Here is a 20328-nt window from a genome sequence, read left to right as displayed (position 1 = left end):
TACTCAACATCCCTCTCTTTTTTTTGCAGGCAGAATTTGCTATTTGCTGGTGTTTATACCTGCATGCTTATTACGGGGAAAATAGTAAAGACTGGCCTTTCCAAAAAGAGGCACTCGGTGCGTTTAGTGTTCTGATTCGGTACTGACTGGTGCTGGTGAGATGGCTCAGATGGACCAGGAGGAGGACGCTGTTCCCGCGGGGACAAATGGGCGCAAGGGGCAGCTGCGGGGGCCCCAGCGAGCCCCGCAGGGCAGCGCGGGGTGCGGCACATGAGCCACGGCAGCTGCCGGGGGGGTGGGATGGAACAAGTCGCCGCCCCGTTGCAGAGCCCCCGGGGACCGGCGGGCGTTAATCCGGCGGCTGCTTCCGCGGGGCTTTCCCGGGGCCTGGGGCCCCGAGCGGGGGGGGCGGCCGCGGATCCAGGCCGCCTTTTGCGACGCGCCCCGCGGGTGCCGCCCGCCCAGCCCCGCCGCGATCACATGCTGGGCGGCCGCCGCCTCCCGCCCGCTCCGCTCCGCTCGGCTCCGCTCGGCTCCGCTCGGCTCGTCCGCTCCGCCCGGCTCCTCCGCAGCCCCGGCCCCGCCATCGCCGCCGGGCGGCCCCGCTCGCTGCTCCCGCCGCGTCCCGCCGAGCGGAGGATCGCGGGGTCGGCGGCTCCGAAAGGGCCATTCGCTGGGATCGCTCCGAAAATCAGGAAGGGTGAATCCGGAGGGTTCGCGTCGGCGAGGACTCGTTAACCCCTGCGGCGCCTTCTCCGGAGAGTCACTTCGCTCCCCTGAAATCAGCGTTGCGTATTTGTATTTTCTTTCCTCCTCCTGCTTCTTAGTTGAAAAATAGACTCGGAAGAGCCGTGCAGCAGAATACCCGGGTCGTGTTGGAAAAGAACTGACTGTGGTACTGACTTTTTTTAAGCTTCAAATGTTGGAAGTTTGACATAGAAGGGGAATGTGGTTTGGATTTTTCGGTATCTTTTCAAAGCCTTTTTCCCCTGTCTGTTTTCAGTTGCTGTGTCGATGTACGTTCTCTATCGGCAGTCCTGAGCCTGAGAACGCTCTTTGGCTGTTGTGCTGCTGAACAAGGTTTTTTTCCTTTTGCTGACATACTATTTTTGTTATCTTTTATCGCAGAAACGGTTTATTAAGGGGTTGAGGCAGTACGGCAAGAACTTCTTCAGGATCCGAAAGGAGTTGCTTCCGAATAAGGAGACTGTGAGTACATTTGGACTTTATGTAATTTGCTTTTTCTCGTGCTGCTTCGGTGTTTTGATCTCACGAAACTATTTCCTTTTCCCCCTGAACTAAATTGTCTTCAGGTAAACGGCAGAGGAATCCACAGCCAGAAAAGGCAGCCGTAATTTTTGTAGTTCAGTTTTTAGATCTTGCTGTGTGAAAGACGTTACATAAAATAGTCGTCATTGCTGGCCGGAGTCGCTAAGGTTGCACGAAGTGTATTTATGGAGGCTGAATCTAATTTTAAATTCTGACATTATGATGGGATAATACATTTATGTCACCCGGTTGGGCTCAAATGGCAGCGGGTGGTTAAAGAAAGCCTAAAACAAACCGAAATCTAACAGGGTCTGGAAGGCTGAGGTCTGTGCTGCCTCTGCGACCTGCACAATTCGGTTGTTGTATTTAACCCTTTGCGTTCCTGAGCTATGTGGACGGCAAGCGCGTAACTTCAGCCTCTGAATTGATTCGTGGCTTATTACTGGGCTGAACTTCATAAAGCTGACGTAGCTGTCATTCCATCGAAAATCCTGGCAAGTGCTTAGAGGGAAGATGGATGGGGAGGAGTGGTTGAGTTCTTCAAAGGAAAGGAGGCTTTGGGAAGCCTTGGGAATCTAGTTACTTTGCCATTAGTCCTAATTGCCCGGCTGCTCTAGAAGCTTCGGTTCCTATTCTGCAGGTGTCATTGAGCTGCCGGGAGGGCGGTTTTGGAAAGCGATTTTCATATTTGTGCTGAATTTAGAAGGGAGTAACTCAGTGAAATTGAGTTAGACCGTTTCCTAGCAGTGTGGTAGTTATCCGGAAGATATTTATTTAAAGCCTCACTGGTGGTTTAGACTTTTGTGTGTGTGGAATTGGGATATTCAGTGGGGAAGAACGTTACTGTAAAAACATTTTAGAACCTGGCACTGACTGTAGGATGTTTCCACTCTCTTCTGAGATGCTCTTGTGAGATAATGCTGCAATATCGCAATGTTTTGGTGGTGAATAGTAACACCGCGTAAGTCAAACAGAAAGGGGGTGGTGAAAGGATTCCTGGAGCGCCTCGGTGTGCGTGTTCACCGGTTCTGTGGAGTATGATGAGAAAACTTAATTACCAATCAAGTGCAGGTAGACTTTGCTTTAGTGTTGTGTTGGGTTTTGAGACGTGAAGGCTCAGTGCTGGAGAGATGGCAGCCTGGAAGGAATGCAGCGTCAAACAAATGCAGTACACGCTCAGCACAAGCAATCCTTTCCTCTTTTCTTTAGGATATTTCCTAGCAATATATTTAGAGCAAGTTGGTATTCACTGTAGAAATTCTTTCTGCTGGCAGTAAAGTTACCAAGAGGCAAAAGTACTAACTTAAAGTTTCAATTAGCAGCAACTATGAAATACGCTTTTCAATATAAAGCGTCTCTTTGATAGAGAAAAATAGTTTGCAGGAGAAAGAGAAACTACAGAACTGGGAGTGGGGGGCAGGTGTGTGACCCCATTGTGTGACCTGACTTCTCCATTTGAACCCGCATATCAGGCCTAAGGCTTTTTGTAAAAGTTTTGCCAGTGGTGTGGAACTTTGTATAAGCTCTTGTTTTTCAGGTGTTACACTTTTGCTTCATTAGTTCTAGATTTATAGTATAACAAGGACTAAATATGAAGTTTGAGCAAGCGGGACGTGATGTGTTGATGCCTTGGAGCTTTGGGTTTAGCTACAAATAACCTCTGACCTACAGCAGATTGTTTCATCTCCCTTTCCTATTCTTGCCCACAGGTCTTAGTTCCGCTTGCTTTTCACTCCCAATCTTTTCCAGCCAAAATTTACAGCAGTTTTGCTACATGAGACATGCAGAATAAAGGTTGCAGTAAATGATATTTGACTACCCAGTTTTGCTTTTCCTCCTGAAAGTGGAATAATGAATGTAAATTATAAGGCTGTGGAATTAATTTGTCTGCATTTTTTCATCAGCAGAATGATTTCAGATACTTTGCCTGCCATTTTTGTGCTCCAGTAGCCCCCTAGCAACTCCAGAAACGCTAGGAAAAGGCCTTATTTCCCTGTTTAGCCACCATACCAACACGAGGTGAAACTCTAACAGTTATTATATGTGCGCAAACGCACTGCGGCGACTCAAAGTTCTGCAAAAACCACTTGAAAAGGAGTCGGGGCGTTCTTAAAGTGACTTGCTCTAAATAGAAACCAGGCTACAGGTCAATATACCCCGCGCGTTTGTAATTTATTAGCGTTACCTCGCCGGTCCCTGAAGCCTGCGGGGAGGGGAGCAAAACCCACTTAAAGTTAAATCTCCTTATTGTAATGCTGCTTGTATAATACGGGCCTTTTCTAGACATTTATGCAGCTTTCACTGGGGGAAAACTCTCCCTAATGTCGCCTTAAGCGATGGGAGCGTTGCAATAGCGGAAGATAAGTAATACAACAGAAATACAGAATTATTGCAGAGACTGGGCCTGTTTTATATTAAATGAAGCTGAGGCTACTGTACAGTAAGAATATAGAGGTGAATATGACGCTGTGTTTCTTTTATACCATTGGAAGGTATGTTGGCCATGGTGAGAGGTGAGAATTGGGCCATTCTGCACTGAGTTTGCACAAGCACGTTAAGGGGTGTCCTATTTGAGTTGCTTTTTTTCCTCTCCATAGTTAACTTACCACATCTTTTCAGAAAACCCTGTATTGCTCAACGTGTGTTTTAACTAGTTTAAGGTAGTTTTTCAGCATTTTGTTTTGTTTCTTCTAATAAGAAAATATTTGCTGTATATCAAAGCTGTATGTTTTAGGTCTTCACTCCTCCAGTTTATTTCAAAGTTCGTGTCCCAAAAGTCTTCCCGGTGGGCATGAGTGTCAATGGCTGGAGCATTTGCTTCCAGCTTTTGTGAGCAAGAGCCGCAGGAACTAAAATCGCCTCTAATCTGAGCAAGTTCTCTGAAATGGCAACGCTGAGAGGGCTCAAGGAGCCGATAGTCCTAAGGCTGGATCAGCGAGTGTCTGCCTGCGATACTCTGGGAAAAAGCACCTCCGTGGAGATGAGCTTAAATAAAACTTCGCTTGGGTTTTCATTCAAACTGTCTTAAATACATCATCTCCTCTGTCTTAAATACACCATCTCCTCTGTTACAAATGCATCATCTCCTGTGTTCCCGTGTATCTCTTTTCCTTCAGTCTTCCCCCGGAATAGTTTTCCCGTGGCCAGTTGGAGCTGTGCTTGGCTGGCGCGGCCGGTGACGTGTCCTGTTCCCATTTGGTTCCTGCTTAGCAGCACTTTTGATTCTCCCCCATGATAAGCTGAGCAGTTTTCATTAATAGCTTTCATACTGATGTGTGTGTAGTGAAGGAACACAGCTGGCAGTAAGTTTTCTGGGTTGGCATAAATGTGATCAAATGTGTTTGTTTGGTGGGTATTTTTTTCCGTTGCGGTTTAATTTGCTAAAACTTTGTCACAACACGGGATTGTCAAAGTATTTAAAATTCTCCTGCTGTAAATTCTTGAGGTGATTACACTGAGCTACTCGAACTTGAGGGTTTTCAAAGCGCCAGCACTGTGCTAGGCCTGGGATAAATGTGCTTAAATGCCCACAAGGCTGGGGATCGCCTTACTGTGATCTTGTCAATAGCTTAACTCTGTGTTAGGGCCATGCAGAAGGTGAATAGAAATGTAGAAATGTGGAGTGAGCTTGTGCAGAGCAACAGTGTCCAGGCCAAGTGGCCGTGTCACTTTGCTCAGGTTTAGAGCTGGGTCCTGGTGGCTCAGCAGCTCTTGTGCAAACTTGGCTTGGGCACAGATGCTTTTTGCCTGAACTATTTCAGGCCGTGGTCCCAGAAGAAACAGGTTTGGTTTCCTCTGGCTGGGGCTCCTGCAACCTCCTTTCTGTCCAATCTGTTATCTGACCAGCAGAACCATTGCTGCTCGAATGGAGGGCGACGTGCATGATCGTCCCTTTGGTAGCCGTACGTAGGTTTAAGTAAATAATATCCTGATATATCATTAGATAGCCACGGCATGGACTGCCATTGAATTGAGGGTTTGGAAACCTTCATGGGAACAAGCCCAGGTACTTTCAACCTCTTCTCCCTGTTCTTAGAGCTGGGGTGACACCTCTGGGAATGTTCTGAGGTTCTCAAGTGACTCCAGCTGTGTTCACCGGGGCAGGTTTGTGGCACAGCCGTTCTGACCGAGGCCTTATTGTCCGCTTGTCCTTTTTCTGAAGCTCCTCCGTGAGCTTTGTAGAGCTGCTCACTTGGTGCTGAGCCTAAAAAGAGGCCGGTGAGTCTTTGTGGAGGAATGCAGACCCCGCTCTGATTTTGGTGTGAATTTCCCCATTGAGCACACAGGTATCTTTGGGGCGTGTGATGATGTTTTTGGTTTGGCTGCTTAGACGTCAGTGCAGTGAAAGGCCTCGCCTCTGGGTGGATGCTTCTGTATTTAGCTTCAAAACACAGTGTAAATAGAAGTAATGGATATCAACTGTTTTCCTTAGATCAGAATACCTGCAACGTGCTGTATTCATGTGCGTAAGAACTAAATATGCGTCACTTTCTTCTTTAGGAAAAATAGTCTCTCTTCTGATAGTCAAATCTTTCCAAATTAAACGCCGTTGGGACTTCTCTCGGAGACTAAATAAGCTGCGCTCTGTTAATGTTAGGAGACAAAATGAGTGCAGTGTGAGCTCCCAGCATAAACTTCTGTTTAATTTTAGATTGGGGTTTAGATAAACAATTTTATTCTTGCCTCATTAATGCTTAATCTTGTGTTACATAATATACAATATTGGCTTCCTGAGTAGCTCTTAAGCAGAGTGCAAATGTGTAGTAGCTGAAAGGTCACTGCGGTTCCCATATGTGTGTCTGTCCCTCGGAGGACAGACCACAGACTGCTCATGGCCACAAACGGCCTAACTAGTATTTGTGCAAAATTCTCATGAGCAAATGAAAGGTAAAGATTCTCCCTCGACGTAGTTGTTCAAATAGCAGTTTTCCTTTGATTAAAAGAGAGGGATAATTAGGCAAATATATTTTGGTCTGTTAGTATAAAGTGATTAGTTAGCCCTACACTGCGTTTTTGATATTTGCATTGAGTGGTATAAGTTGTTTGTACCAATAGCTGAGTTTGTGGCGCGGGCATTATCACTGTTCCCTTTTCCCAAAGGAAATATAGTTTATTTGATGGTATATTCCCCTAATGATAAGCTATTAATACGTTACATATTCAAGGCGTATTATTTCCTGCCTGTTCAGAGAGGGACAAGCTCAGTAAAGCCTTTTCTGTTTGAAAGCTGAACCTTTTTCCTTAATAACTTGTTCTAGCCTGGATGCAGCCAGAGCTGAAATTTTCCATTAGAGTTTGAAGCGACTGCCAACACAAACAGCCTCTGCTGCTTTCCATTTCATCGCCGCTCGCGCTCCCGTCGCACGGGTATTACAGTCGGAGGGTTTTGTTCTTGTTAAAAGAGACAGCAGATATCCTACCGGGCTCAGTCGGTTTTGGAGAATGGGCAGAGGCATCAGTTGGTGCTTTTCCTCTGCAAATGAAACCATCGATCCATTTGCATAACAAACTTCTGCAGGGAACATGTTGCCTTGTTTCTTTTCTTTCCTATTTTTGTTTGAGTGTGGCTATCTTAGGTGATTGAGGGCGAGCGCTAAATTAATACGTTTGGCTTTAATTTAAAGCATACAGTAATTCAGTTCATGCTTCTCACCAGGAGCAGAATAACTAAGCCAAGGAATTTAATGAAATGCTGAGCTCATCGGAGCTGAGCTCAGATGGAGAGATTCCGAAATGTAAGTGGCCCTGAGCTGAAGGCTGTTTACAAAGACCAGATCATCTGTAAGGGACGCTCGGTGTGTATGTTCACTGCGATTTGGCTTGTTTGGAACAAGTTTCGCTGTTAAACCCATTGCAAATGTCATCGCTTTATTGCATAATAATAAAAGGGGAGGTTTGGAGAGGTCTTTAAAGAGACCCCGGGGTTGAACTCTGGTGGACCCGGTGTCGCGTTCAGCCCTCACGGGTGGGCAGAGCTGCTGCTGGTCCATGTTTTCGGGCAAGCTTGGCCCGCAGTCCGGCTTGGTGCGTTATGTACCCTGCGTGTTCCTTTAGTTGCGCTTTACCCCTTCGATCCTTGCTCGGTGAACGACCTTTGCACCTGGACCATTCGCTCTTGGCACCCAGCGCCGCTAGTGCGGGGTCACCCCATTAATGGCCATGGTGACACTGTCCAAAGACCAAAATACCCTTCCACATATCTCTGCATCTCCATTTCAGCTGACGCAAGTAAAACTAAAGAAAGAAGGTACTTAAAGTGCTGTGTTTTTATTTACTTTCAATCTCTCTAAGCTTTCTCTTAAGATTATTTTCAGTTGTCTTGCCTTCTGTTTCCTAAAGTGTCATCAGCTCAAAAACTGGGCTGCTTATATGAATTTCTTACTAAGAAACCTTTGTAGATGAAGAGCATAAAACCAGAAGGTGCATTCACTGTGCCAACTGGACTCTAGAATTGCATTTAGCACGGGTAGTAAATCAACTCTGCGCTCTGGTGGGGTTTTTTAATGATTAGTTTACATTACAAGATTGAAACTAATTGTTTATATATATTTTTTTTAAAGTCTAGAGGGAGGTAGGGGTAAAATATTGTTGGAAATGAGAGAGGGCCATTAGGGAATTGCTTTGATTTCTGTCAGGGAGCCAGAAAGGACAGTTTCTGCTTTGTAGGGAGGGTACGCAGCTGAGGGCCTGAGCCAAGGTTATTGGGGAAATGGACACAGTATTGTCTGAGTCTTCCTCAACAACGCTGGGACTCCTCGTCCTGTGCCACCGCGCTTCCTTACCTTCTCTTTATAATTCACCCTCATAAGGCATTTTGTTGTGTTGATTTTCTTATTGTGGATTCTGAAAGGTTTTGTGTGACTCTGGTTAAAATGTTTTCGTTCATCAACAGCCGTATACTTTTTATTCTGTATTTTTCTTTCCTTATGAGAAAAGATATTACCAGCCCTCCTTTGGTAGCAGTTGTCAGATCGTATCAAGTACTCAGCCATCAATCCTAAGGCCCTATGAATCTCAGATACAGAAAATAGGTGTCTATTTGAGATTTGTGCAGTTGATTTCCATGGTTGAGTCTCTAATCCTGGGAGGATTCATTTCCCTGGCTGCCGTGCACCAAACCCTCGTGGTGTTTGTTTCCCATCCAGTTACTGACCGAAGATGCTTCAGAACTTGAAGGCGGCTTTCGGAAAGGCAGAATATTAAAGTCATATAAGCGGTAGCGATGTTTGTGGCACATCTGTCCTAGAACAGTGCTAATGTTGTGAAAATTGGGTAACTCCTTGAATAGATTAATCTGTATAATCCTGCCTGGCGTCTGATTTTTGAAGTGGCTTAATAGAGGAATATTCTGCACATAATCCTCTCTGTGTTCCTGCTCACGGGCAGTTTGTGCCAGACTGGTGACTTGCTGACATTTGAGTAACAACTATTCCGTCTTGCTACTGTTTTCTCCTCCTCAGCACCCGCATCGTTTTCTTATCCTAATCAGAGATAATGAAGATTAATTACAAATGTACCATTAAGCGGAAAAAAAATGGAAGAGAGGCAGCTAGATGATAGCAAATATAACTGGGGATGTCATCGCAGTGTTGTCCCAAGTGGTGCCATTTGATGTGTGTATTTACAGTGTGGGAGCGACCACGATTTCAAAAGGTGTTGCAGTGGTTTTCTTTGGATTTTTGAGTTCAAGAAATAAATATAACCAGCTTGGCCTGGTGAGAGTCACGTTATGGATGGGTTGGGGTGACCTGGGGTGCTCAGCAGCACAGAACACTTTTCAGTTCCTCAACACAGCCATTGATGGGATTGTTGTCCAGGTTGTGTGGGGTTTAACAGAGCAAACCATTTAGGGGCAAAAGGTATCGCACCAGAAAAAAAATACATAAATAGTCAATTGGCAGAGTGTTCTATACTTTTAATGCATCTTCCCCGCCACACTGAGCATGAAATTAACTTTCTTCTTATACAACAGATCATTGGCCTCAATCGCTGCTTCCCGCCCCAGATGGCACCGCGAGGACGGCCTCGACGCGTTCCTCTGGCACACAGACAGCCCCCAAATACATTATTCAGCGCTGAATATCCCGTAATGTGCTGCTATAACTGTACGGCGAGAACAAGACAATAACGGCTTCAGGAGACAGATGCACTCATTTTGTCATCTTTGTTTCGAACCAGCTGTAAAAATGAAGCAGCGCCTGATGGCTGGTGCGCTTGGGTTTAGTTAGTTAGTTATTCCTGCCAGGGAGAACTCCTGGGGGTCCCACAGATTGTGGGATAAACTGAGCATGGGGAGTTAAGAGTTGTGGCTTTTGTGTAAAGGGGAAACTGAGGCAGTTTGTGCGTATTGCTGGTGCTTGAGCCCCGGACTTTGAGAAACATTGATCACAAGCTGAAATACGCCGTTTGCTTTTGTTTAGTTTCCCTGTTCTGTACCTGAAAGAAAAATGTGTAGGAGTAGTACGGTAGAATGCAAACTCTCAGGAGGTGAGAACGCTCCTGATTTCTTGTAGGTGGCGATGGGGTTATTTTGGGTAAATATCTGCTTTTAGCCCAGCAGCACCCAAGGGAAGAGGCCGGTTCTGTTGGGAGCGGAAAGGCTGCAAATCCCAACCCTTTGTGTGTGTGTATGGTGGGGGATTCCTTTCCCTGCCAGAATGTGTTTTCAGGCACCTTAATATCATCCGATGTGTGGAAAACAAGGTAGAGAAGCTGTGTGATGGGCTGTGGGTGGTTTCCGTTCTGCTGTCATCGTGTCTCGCAGGGCTGGGCTGCGTGTTGGTGCGTTTTGCTGGGAGGAGAAGGGCCCCCGTGCGGGGTGTCCCACATAGAAACCACGTTAGTGCCGCAGCAGCTCAGGTTCTGCAGTAACGAAATGGAACGTGCTGCTCCACTTGTTGCCTTCAGTCTGGTTAATAAGGTAAAGGTGGTGTTGCAACAAACACCAAGTTACACGGAAAACCTTTTGCTTTTTACATCCCTTCTTTTTTAAAAAGCCTTTGAATGTTGATGGGTGTGTTTCCTTCCTTTCCTTTTCAATTCCCCTTTTCTTTGTAAACCCGAACTTAGAAACTTTCTCTTTAGGGGAGTTGTCAATGGAAGAGGTGGTTTCCTGAGCAATCGCTCTATTTAAGAACCCGGAGTTTTAAGAAATAGACAAAGTGTGATGAGGTTAATGACAAAATCAAATATGCTGACAGTACTGATGGTTGGGAAATCCTCACTGGTTCTGGTCATCTGGGATATAAAAAACTGGCAGGGAATATTGTTTCTTTTTATGCTACCAAACGCCCGTAGAGCACTAAGAAATGTGGCATTAAAGAGGTGCTGATAGACGCTTCTATTTCCCTCCCCCAAACATATTTGTTGAGCTCCCTTTTCGCATCCTCCCAATGTCCCTGACAAACTGGATGGTTTTGTACGATGCCTCCAGACCCAGCCTTTAAAGGGAGCACATTCTGGGTTATAAAGCAGCTCTTTGCTCGTGCAATTTGAGCAGCTGGCCCTGTTGTTTCATTCCGTGCCCGGTGCCTCTCGTGTAAAGCACCAGGACGTCCCTCAGGAACTCGTGATTTATTTTGCTAACTCTGCCCTTCCCTGCGGTTCACAAACCTCTCGTGGTCTGCGAAGCTCCGAGGTTTTTGGAGTCGAGCAGTAGCAGTATTAAGAACCTCCTTTACTACGTGGAAGTCTTAACGCTTTCCACACGCCGGGATTTTTTGCCTCGTGAGCCGACCTCCTACAAGTCGAGTTTGGGACTCGGGGGTGCTGGGCCAGGTTGGTGATGCTGTTGTGAAATAGGGGGAAAGAGAGAAAAATGTAATGAAAGCTCCGGGCTCTTGGCCAGCGGGGAAGACGTGATACAGCGAACACGTTCTCTTGCCCTTTGTTCCTGTTCGGGGTTGATTAGATTTGTTTCCGGTAAGCTTAATTATGGTTCTTCTAGTTTTTTTTATTATTATTATTTTTTTCCATGCCTAAGGACGGGATCTTTGCCAAAGCTGGAGCTTTCATTACCTGAATTACAGTGGAGGGAGCTGGAGAAATAAATCATGCCATCTCCCCAGCAAACAAACACAAAAGAAACCCTATTAAACTATAAAAACAACCCTTTCCTTGCTGCTTTCGCTGGCCCTGCAGCCACTGTTACTGTCTCTCCATTACTTGCCCTTCCCTGAAGTTCATGGAAGGTTTAAGAGTGAATTTAGGCAAGTGTGCAACTCTACTTGCATTACTTGGATTTGTTGTTTCTATTTAGTAGCACAAGATAAGGACAAGAGGGATTTTGCCATTTGCTTATTACTAAAAGCCCAAAATACACATTTATGTAGGAGCGGATGGGTGACATAAGACGAAATGTGTATTTGCTACTTTGTACAGGGGTTTTTAGATTCTTATTTGCCCGGGCCATGTTCCTTTGGTTGTGCTTCCCCAGGGCTTGACCGGCTCCTGCAGTTCTGATGTGGCACAGGGGTTTCCTTTTGGTGTATTGGGGTAACACAGTTGCAGTGTATAATGGTTTAGATCCTGAAAGAACAGGATTTACAGAAATAGGCATTTCATACCTCACAGATTCAGGTGTGATTAAAAATACATGCAAAAATGCATTTATCCTCCTTTGCACTGCTAAATTAGGTCCGGTATTTAGAATAACTTTGTGGGCTGTATGACTGGACTTTCCCCTTGCTCTGATGAAGGGACATGGACAAAGGGCCTACCCCCTTCAATGCTGGGTTAAAGGTGTATTGATTTAACAATTCCAGCTCCTGGTCTTACTCTGGGCCATTGGATTTGATGGATTTTTGTTGTTGTTGCTTTAGAACATTCTGCGTTGTGAGCAGAAGAGTTTCTAAGAAGACTTGGTGTGCTCACTGTGGGCACAAAGCTCTCCTCCCCATCTCTTTTGAATGACTGAAGCTTCGCTTTGACCTTTTCAAGTGGATTTCGTTAGAAAAGCTACGTGAAGTTTCTAAAACTGCGTTTCACATTGTGGTTGATTGTTTGAGTTGTCATCTCAGAGCTGAAAATGTGGATGGATCCAGATAAACAGCCTCTCTGGTGACTGTTCACTCTTGGTTTGTTGTTCCAGAAAGGTCATATTAAAATGAGGAAAAAAACCCAAAACAACAACCCCCCCAGACCAGCAGGGACTTTTTATCTTAGAAATAAGATGTTCTTTGGGCTACTGTGTCCTTCAGATGTTCCTGCTTCAGTCTCTCTCTGGGAATATCTCATCTCTCTGTAGGTGACGATGAGTCCGTGGTGTAACTTACTTCCCAAATACTCCGTTAATCACCCTTCAGTTTTTGCATCTTCGTTGTAGCCGTAAGACTCTGCTGGCACAAGGAAGGTTAATAAGAAAAGTAGTTTCTTTAGTGGGGTTAATGCCTGGAGTTGAAGTCTCTGCAGGTTGAGAAACGGGGGACAGACACGGGATAGACACCAGTTTCCTAAAATCATCCATCTGCTTCATTCCTCTTCTCCCTCCCTTCCCAAGGTCACCTTCATCTGCAGGGTATGGTGGGGATTTCCACTTTATTTCATTCCAAGTGTTCTTGCAGAGGAGTAAGTTGGATGCTGCCAAAGCTTTGTTGCCTCTGTATTATTTTGCCTTGTCTGTGTAATGAAGAATGTTCTGGTCGCTGGCTGCTGGGCCTGACAGCTCCGCTCCCCGGCTCCCGCGGGATCTGCTGGCCCTGGGGTACGGACGCCGCAAAAAGAAGTTGCAGGTACCTGCATCTTTTCTGAACAGAAACAATGCGTGCACATCAATTAAATCCTTTAATAGGTCAAAAGCCATTTTGGAGGAGGCTTGTGCTTCCTCTCTTAGCTTTGAAAAACTACTGAGTTGTGTGAAGCTTCCTTTGGAACCCCAAGAGCTTTGGGAGCATCAGTACTCGGGGTTGCAGCCCTACACCTGCTCGGGGCCCCCCTGGGTGTCTGCGTCACGTTGTCGCACATTTTTAAGCTTAGCGAAAAGCGGCCGGCGAAGCACAGAAGCGGCTTTGTTCGCGTGGTTGACAATGAGAGTGGTTTCAATTACGAGGCTGCTCCGCGGTAGCGCGTGTGTGCCGGGCGAGGGACGCGAGGAGCGGTGAGCCCGCCCCGCCGCGTTCCGCAGGGACCGGACCTGCGTGCTGCTCGGGCTGGCAACAGCTGCTGAGCAGGGAAATGCTAGTTAAGGAGGTTTTCATGGGTTTAAATATCAAAAATAACTAAAGTAAATGGAATTTGTGCCTAGTTGATTGAGCTCTCATTGTTGGGTGTTGCTCTGCTCAAGGTCATTGTCTGCTGGGGTTGACTGTAAGGAGATCATTTGTATTAGTGATGGGTTTGTTAGGGGTTTGTTGTTGGGTGTTTTGGTTTCGAATTGCCAGAGCAGTGGGTGTAGAACAGGTACCTTCCTGACATAGGGACCAGCAAAGGACACGGGGAAATGGCTGTGGGACATGGGGAAATGGCTGTGGGACATGGGGAATGGTTGTGGGACATGGGGAATGGTTGTGGGACATGGGGAATGGCTGTGGGACATGGGGAAATGGCTGTGTCTTGTCTGTATATCTGTTCAGTAAATAACTGTTCTTTTTTAGTACCTCTGTCTAAGGCCAAAAAAGAAATTTGAGTTTTCCTACGTTGTTGGATGTAATTCTTTGGGGTGTTAAATGTATTTTCCTTCAGAGTAAATCAAAACATACACAAATCCATAACTGCAGAATATCCTCATTGAGGAAGAACCTGTTTGTCATCCCATGCACAGTTCCATTGATCTTGGCTCAGTTTTTCCTCTTGGTAAGAATCACAAGACAATTCAGTAGGAAAGTAGGCAGCTTGGTGGTCAAACCGTGTAGATTTTCCATGCGGTGCAGTGATAGCGTGCTCTGCTGACCTTCTGTACTGCAGTTTGTGGTTAATTATTCTTTCTGGTTGACTGTCTTTTGAACTCTTCCTCTAGGGAGAATTATCAAGGGTTGGAAACTGAGCACAATGATTTTTAACTTGCAATCTTATCTGGACTTGTTAAACTTTTATTTGAATTTATTCTGTGGAACGCAGCATGTGTGGCAGACAAAATGACTGAGTAACAGGCTCGTTACTTATCAACATCATCCCAAAAACTTGAGTACCGTGTGTGTACAGAAACAGTGCGATTTTATTGGAAAAAGTGAAGCCATTTCTAGGGTAACATGGCTGTACTTTGCTATGATCCATTATCTTATTGGTCCCATAATTATTTGGTTCCCTTTCCTTGGGTGGCGATTGGAAGGAGCAAGAACGAGAGGAGAACGTAATTTGGTTTTGGTGTTTTTTGTTTTAAAACCCAAACAAACTAAAAGAAAAAACACAAACAACCAAGAAAAGCCCCAAACCAAACCAAACCAAACCCCAAACCAAACTCCACCAGCCAAACACCCACACAACCCCTAAATCAATGCAAACCACAGGCTCGCTTTGGGGTTTTGAGGCGCAAAGGGCACGGCGGCCTCGCCAGGGCTCCCGAAGGTGGGTTCACGTCAGCCCTTTGGAGCTTATCCAGCAGCGTTCCCTGGGCAGCCCGGTGCCTTTTATCTCGGAACGGGCTGGTTTTAATGTTGGAAGTATGGAGCCAATTACTGCAGGGTTACACGGCAGTTGTTTGCTTTTCTCCGGCGTGTTCCGTGAGTCTTACGCTGTGTTGGTCTCATCCTTTGCTTTTAAGCAATTCCACCTTGTTTCAGATATTTACTTGGGGTGTTGCTATTGAAGGTAAAAATGTCTTTAAGGAAAAATGTTGTTGAGTGAAATAAGCTTGGTGTTCTATTAAAAAAACAAACCAGCCTTTCATGAGGAGGGGGGAAAGGGTTGATTAATGATGTGCAGGGACAGATATGGTCAGACTGGGGCAACGTCTTGAAAACTCCCTTGGAATGTGGAGCACAATGGTGATGTGTGTAACCAGCAGTGCCAACCAGAGGAGAAACGCTCAGCATCGTAAAAGTACACGCACTCTTTTTGTGTAATTATTCTGTATTTAACAAAAAAGTCAGACCTACCAAGCGATCTCCACTTGACATGGAGAAATTACTCCGTTCTTTTTTTATTCACCGGTTGATGTTGCTTTTTTATTTTACATTGTGTGTGCTTCAGAACGTATCGAAGCTTGTATAATGCGGACTTTCATACCGTGCCAGTTGGAAATTGTTGTGTGGGTCCTTGTGAAATAGAAATCCTTGAGAACAACTGTTAAAATGTGACATTATATTCATAACAGCGGCATTATTCTGTGTCACTTGCATTAGTCAGAAAGCTGCTTTGTGGCTGGTTGAGGCTTTAACAGCAAACATCCCTCCAGGGTTTATAATTTTCCAGACAAGATGCCTGAGTTGATGGAGCCGTTTCCACCAGCGCAGCCTGGCAGCAGATGTTGGACATAATTCATTTCTGCCTTGTCCTTCTCCAGCGGCCTCCGTAGCTGGTGCCCTTTATAAACATTTTGTTTCAGGTGGTAATTAAAGCTACTGGAGGGGAGTGTTTGTGGTCTGTCTTTCGTATGTCACAGGGTTTCCTTTGCGGAGTTGTGTAATGTCTCAGATCCCTGTTACTGCAGGATTTCTGCCGTGGTTGTGTCGGCTGGTTGGGTAACCGAGCGTGTTTGTAACCAGAGCTTGTGCCTGTGGTCCGTGGCTTTTATTCCTTTGAATTTTCCTAAACCTGCAAGATACGGGGTCTGTGGTGGGTAGAGCAGGACACGCTAGCTCCGAAATTGGACCAACAGATAGGGAAGAGTTAAGCAGAGCAGAAAGGCGGCTGGGAGGTAATAACGTGGCTGTTGAATAACTTGAGGTGATGAATTGTTTGAAGCAGCAGATGCCTGTAAGAGCCGAGGTGGCTGTCACCGCTGTGTTTTGCTCCTAATTGATGGAGAACGGCACATAAAGCTGAGAGCATTCTGAGGTTATTGAATATTTCATATGGAAAACACAGGGATTCTGCATTTAGAGGCTGCAAAGATGTCAACCACAACCTTTTTCTAGCATGTAGGTTTAGAAGGAACTTCTCTTTCTGTTGGATGGGACTGAATCAAATCTATCATGACTCCAACTGGACTAAATCGCTGCTTTTAGAAGGCCTGGAAGTAACATCATGAAGTCCAAGGTCCTGCACTGGGTCAGGGCAGTCCCAGAGGTGGATGCAATGGGAGATAAATGGATCGAGAAGAGCTTGGGGCTGCGGGTGGATAAACCCGAGGATGCGGTGGGGACTCTGCAGGGCGCTGCTGTGAGTAGTTCCGTTTGCAAACAGCGCAGTGTACAGGTTACATCTGGTAAACTTGCCAAGATTCATATTCCAACAATCTCAAACTGCGGCTGCAGTTGATCAGTTAAAAGCGAAGTATCCTTTTAAGAGGCACGTGAGTCTAAATGTACACTAGTTGGCTTCTCTTTCTCTCAAAGGAGGCCGGCAAGCATTGATACAACTTCTTTTTTCTTGTTGTTTTGAAGTTCTCAATTATAAGCGGTTCTCTTTTAGTTTCTGACGCCTTGGCGCTGTGTTGAATGCAAACCACTAATTAAAATGATCACTCCCGCTGCCCGGTGGTAGATATCAACCTGCTGGGACTGTTAGACGTGGTGGGAGGGAATAAATGGTGTAACAGTGCGTTTGGAATACCCGATCAGTCCGTCTTTGTGTTTCCAAGGCCCGTTGGCATAGTCAAACTGTAATATTAATAGTAAAGGATTTGTGAGCTCTTACTGATGCAACTGGGATGAGACTCCTCGGTGTTTCTAAGCCGGTAATGAGAAGCAGGTCTATGCGATGGAGGGTTGAGGGTGAAAATGTGAGGCTGGGCCACGTGTGGCGTGGCGGGAGCGGTCAGGCATCCTGTGGAGGAATCAGTTATATAGTTTTGCGTATCTAATAAAGCAGTACAGTGAAGCAGGTGCCACCTTAATCTTCAGAAGGTTGTTGACTGACTAAAGATGGCATTATCAGACAGTGTCTCAGTCTGTACTTGGAGAAGAACTGAGGCAGGTAAAGCCAAGTCAAGCCTAATACCTATGGAAAGGGAAACAAGCCTGGCTTCATTTCCATGAGGGAATTGAGCTTTTCTTGGGTGGAGAAGTGAAAAGTAGAGAGAAATGCTGCAGGAAAGCAGGAAGGCCGATCTAGAACAAGCTTGTCAGACGGTTGTAAGGAAGATGCTCCGTAAGCGTCAGGCTGGCTGTACGGTAATAGGTCAGCGCCCTTGCTCGACAGCTGTCCTGGGTCTGTGCTGCTCTTTCCTCTGGCAGAGGAATGCAGGGCCAGGGTGGGATTGCTGAATCCAAAGTTCTGTTGTTACAAGCGACCAGATCCCTTTCGTGAACGGATTAAACTTCATACTAAAGCTCGTAAGGTTTAGAACCATTTGCACTTTCGCTGCAGTGACTCTACTGTCTCCCCCATCATCGCTGCACTGGGGGCTGCGGTTCGGTGTAATTGAGCAGAGCTGGATACCTGAAGGTGCCTTTTCTAATGCTGCGGCTGCTTTGTGTCATCCAGTGGGTCAGAATCCGAGATTCGCTCAACTTGTGCGAAACCGCTGGTAAAGGTTAGCTTGGGAATCGACACGCTCACATTTTACTCCTCCCCGAGATCTCTGGTTCTGACTGGCAGCTGATTTTTGGGTTGACGAAAACACTGTTGCCTTAACTCCCTTGTTCCATCATGCTTCTTTTCCCTCCTGCTTACGTGGTGGTTCTGTCAGCGATTATCATCGCTGTAGTGGATGTGACAGCAAGTTAAAGGCGAGCCCGCTGGCTCATCGCAGTGGGCAGTGTAAACTGGAACCGGCGCCGGTTTAAGTTCACACACTCGGTAAATCGAGTTGTGGCCGCGTCACCTGTCCCGACTCTGCTGAGCGTGCGGCCGAGCGCAGGGACAGGGTTGGGGCAGCAGGTGTGTTTCATCTCCGAAATCATCATGGTATGATGTGCAGTTCCTCGTGACTCAGAGCCCCGAGTTGTGCCCCAAATTACTGGCACTTTTATTTTCTTATCCCTAATTGTGAAGCGGGGATCCAGTTCACTTCCAGGGGAGCAGCTGCCGTTCGTGCTTGCTGCAGGCAGCAGGGCGAACACAACTGTAAAGAATTAGCATTTGTATTTCCATTTTTGAGTTCACCGTGTAGGTATTATAGTAAGCCACAATGAATTGCTCTTCCTAATACTGCTTTACAACTCTTACCATTGTCTTTTAGTTCAATTTTGCTTGCTCAGGATTTTTTCCTGTCAGAAAGAATTTGAGTCTGGAGGGAAGCAACAATAACTGAGGGATAAGCAGCTTACGTGGCAGTTCCTTTGTGGTTTCAGGGGGTGGGGACGCTGCTTGGTGTCCTGCTCCAATATTCCCCTTTCATGTATTGCTCTGATAAACAGGAAAACACTTGAGTGCCCCTCAGCCCTCCACACTTCATCTACAAAATCTACTGGTTTAGAGGAACGTTCTTGGAGAGCAGTAAAAGGAAAACAGCTGTTCGGGGATCAGATCTGAGAGCAAAGAATCTGTTTAAACTCCAGGCTTAGCGACGGGGATGTCGGAGATTTTTCTGTGTGCAAGTTCGTTGCTTTGTCCATAACTCAGTGGGGCGGGAGCCCGGCCTCCCTAAACCCGGCCTCCCTAAGCCCGTGCCTGTGCAGCCTGTGGGTAAAGCTTTCCTTGATAGTCCCGGTGGTTTGTGAGAGTTCAGCTGATCCTTTCCAGGTGTAAATGGATGGCTTGCTTCCTCCGTCTGGCTTCTTCAGCACTTGGACATCGGAGATCTTTATTAAGAGGTCAACCCGTAGCTGTCTTCAGCATGGAACCAGGGCTTTGATATTTCCATCATGAAATAAGCAGTGGTGAGGACTTTGAGACGGGCTGCAATAAAAAGGGATGGCAAGTTTTTGTTTCCAGGTGGTTGCATCTCCGCTTTCCTCATTAGCAGTCCGAGTTATTTTATGGAATTTGCCTCCTTGTGTAATTTTGAACGTTTCCCGAATGCTGCCGGTTTTAACATCACTTTTATGACAAACTACTAAAACTCGACAGCTCCCCCATAGGTCGTGAGCTGCAGAGGGAGGAAGCTGCGTGTCGGAGAAGATAATACAGACATTTGACAAGCCAGGCTTTGCGTGATCCATCCCAGATGTGCTTGGAAAAGCAAAGCCATGTGTTCGGTGGGGTGCGGAATGCAGGTCAGCGCACACAGCTCAGGCGCCGCCGCGGTGCCGCGATGGTCTCACAACTAACCGGACCTTCAGCTCTTATTTCTGTATTTCAGTAAAGAAGTTGCGGGGTCTAACATTGGAGAAATAAATGGCTTGCGCAGCTTTTAGCTGCTCTTTCGCTGTTAAAACAGGGAAATCTGATCAAACGGTGAGAATTTCCATTGGTTTATTTAGTTGAGTGGTTTATTTCCTTGTTTTTGCGGTATGTCTCAGGAACAGGATTGCAGAGCACAGGGGCTAAAACAGTCACCAAAGGGGTAAGGGGAAAATACCCCCTACCTGGCATCATGGGAACAAACTCCTATTGAGAATAATGTCAGACGCCAATAACAGAATATGGCAAGAGTCACATTTGATTTGGAACCTGGTAATGTTCCAAATAATATTCTAACTTAACTGAGGGAAAGCACGAGGGAGTTTGATATAACGTGCTAGTGAGAACAAACCTTTCTGCTTCTGCTGAGCTTCAGTTCGGTATTGTGGATCATCCCTTTGGTTCGGGTCGGTGTGACTCCAGATCAGTGACGCAGGGATTGATTCCAAGTGACAAGGTGTTTGTGTTAAATACCAACCTGCATTATTGCTGCGAACTAGTCGGCTAACGGAACAAATAAGGCTGACAATTATAACGCGGGAAATGGTAATTACAGTTTGATTGTGTTTGTAAGATTTTCATCATGCAATAATAAGACTATTTCTAAGGAAGTAAAACATGTTTAATAATTGCGAGCCTAATTTCAGTTGTGCAGCTTTAGACAAATGAGCACGTGTGTACCTTACTGGAACGCGGGATTGAGTTCCCTGCGAATAGTAGAGTTAAATTTTTAATACT

The 20328-nt window shown here is 46.0% G+C and overlaps 1 protein-coding gene across 3 annotated transcripts in view; it reads left to right on the top strand.

The window, feature by feature from the left end:
• Positions 1-604: 604 nt before the first annotated feature.
• RERE (arginine-glutamic acid dipeptide repeats) overlaps positions 605-20328 on the top strand; it is a 43260-nt gene continuing 23536 nt past the window's right edge. For all 3 annotated transcript variants that reach the window (XR_013923268.1, XM_080358824.1, XM_080358822.1), the window contains exons 1-2: positions 605-895; positions 1129-1209. The gene's annotated coding sequence lies outside the window, so the exon portion shown is untranslated. The remainder of the gene's footprint in view (positions 896-1128; positions 1210-20328) is intronic.

The sequence above is a fragment of the Nesoenas mayeri genome (assembly GCF_963082525.1).
Source record: "Nesoenas mayeri genome assembly, chromosome: 24".
NCBI classification, from domain to species: domain Eukaryota; kingdom Metazoa; phylum Chordata; class Aves; order Columbiformes; family Columbidae; genus Nesoenas; species Nesoenas mayeri.
Note: the sequence above shows the minus strand (reverse complement) of the source record. Positions and strands in the feature narration are given on the sequence as shown.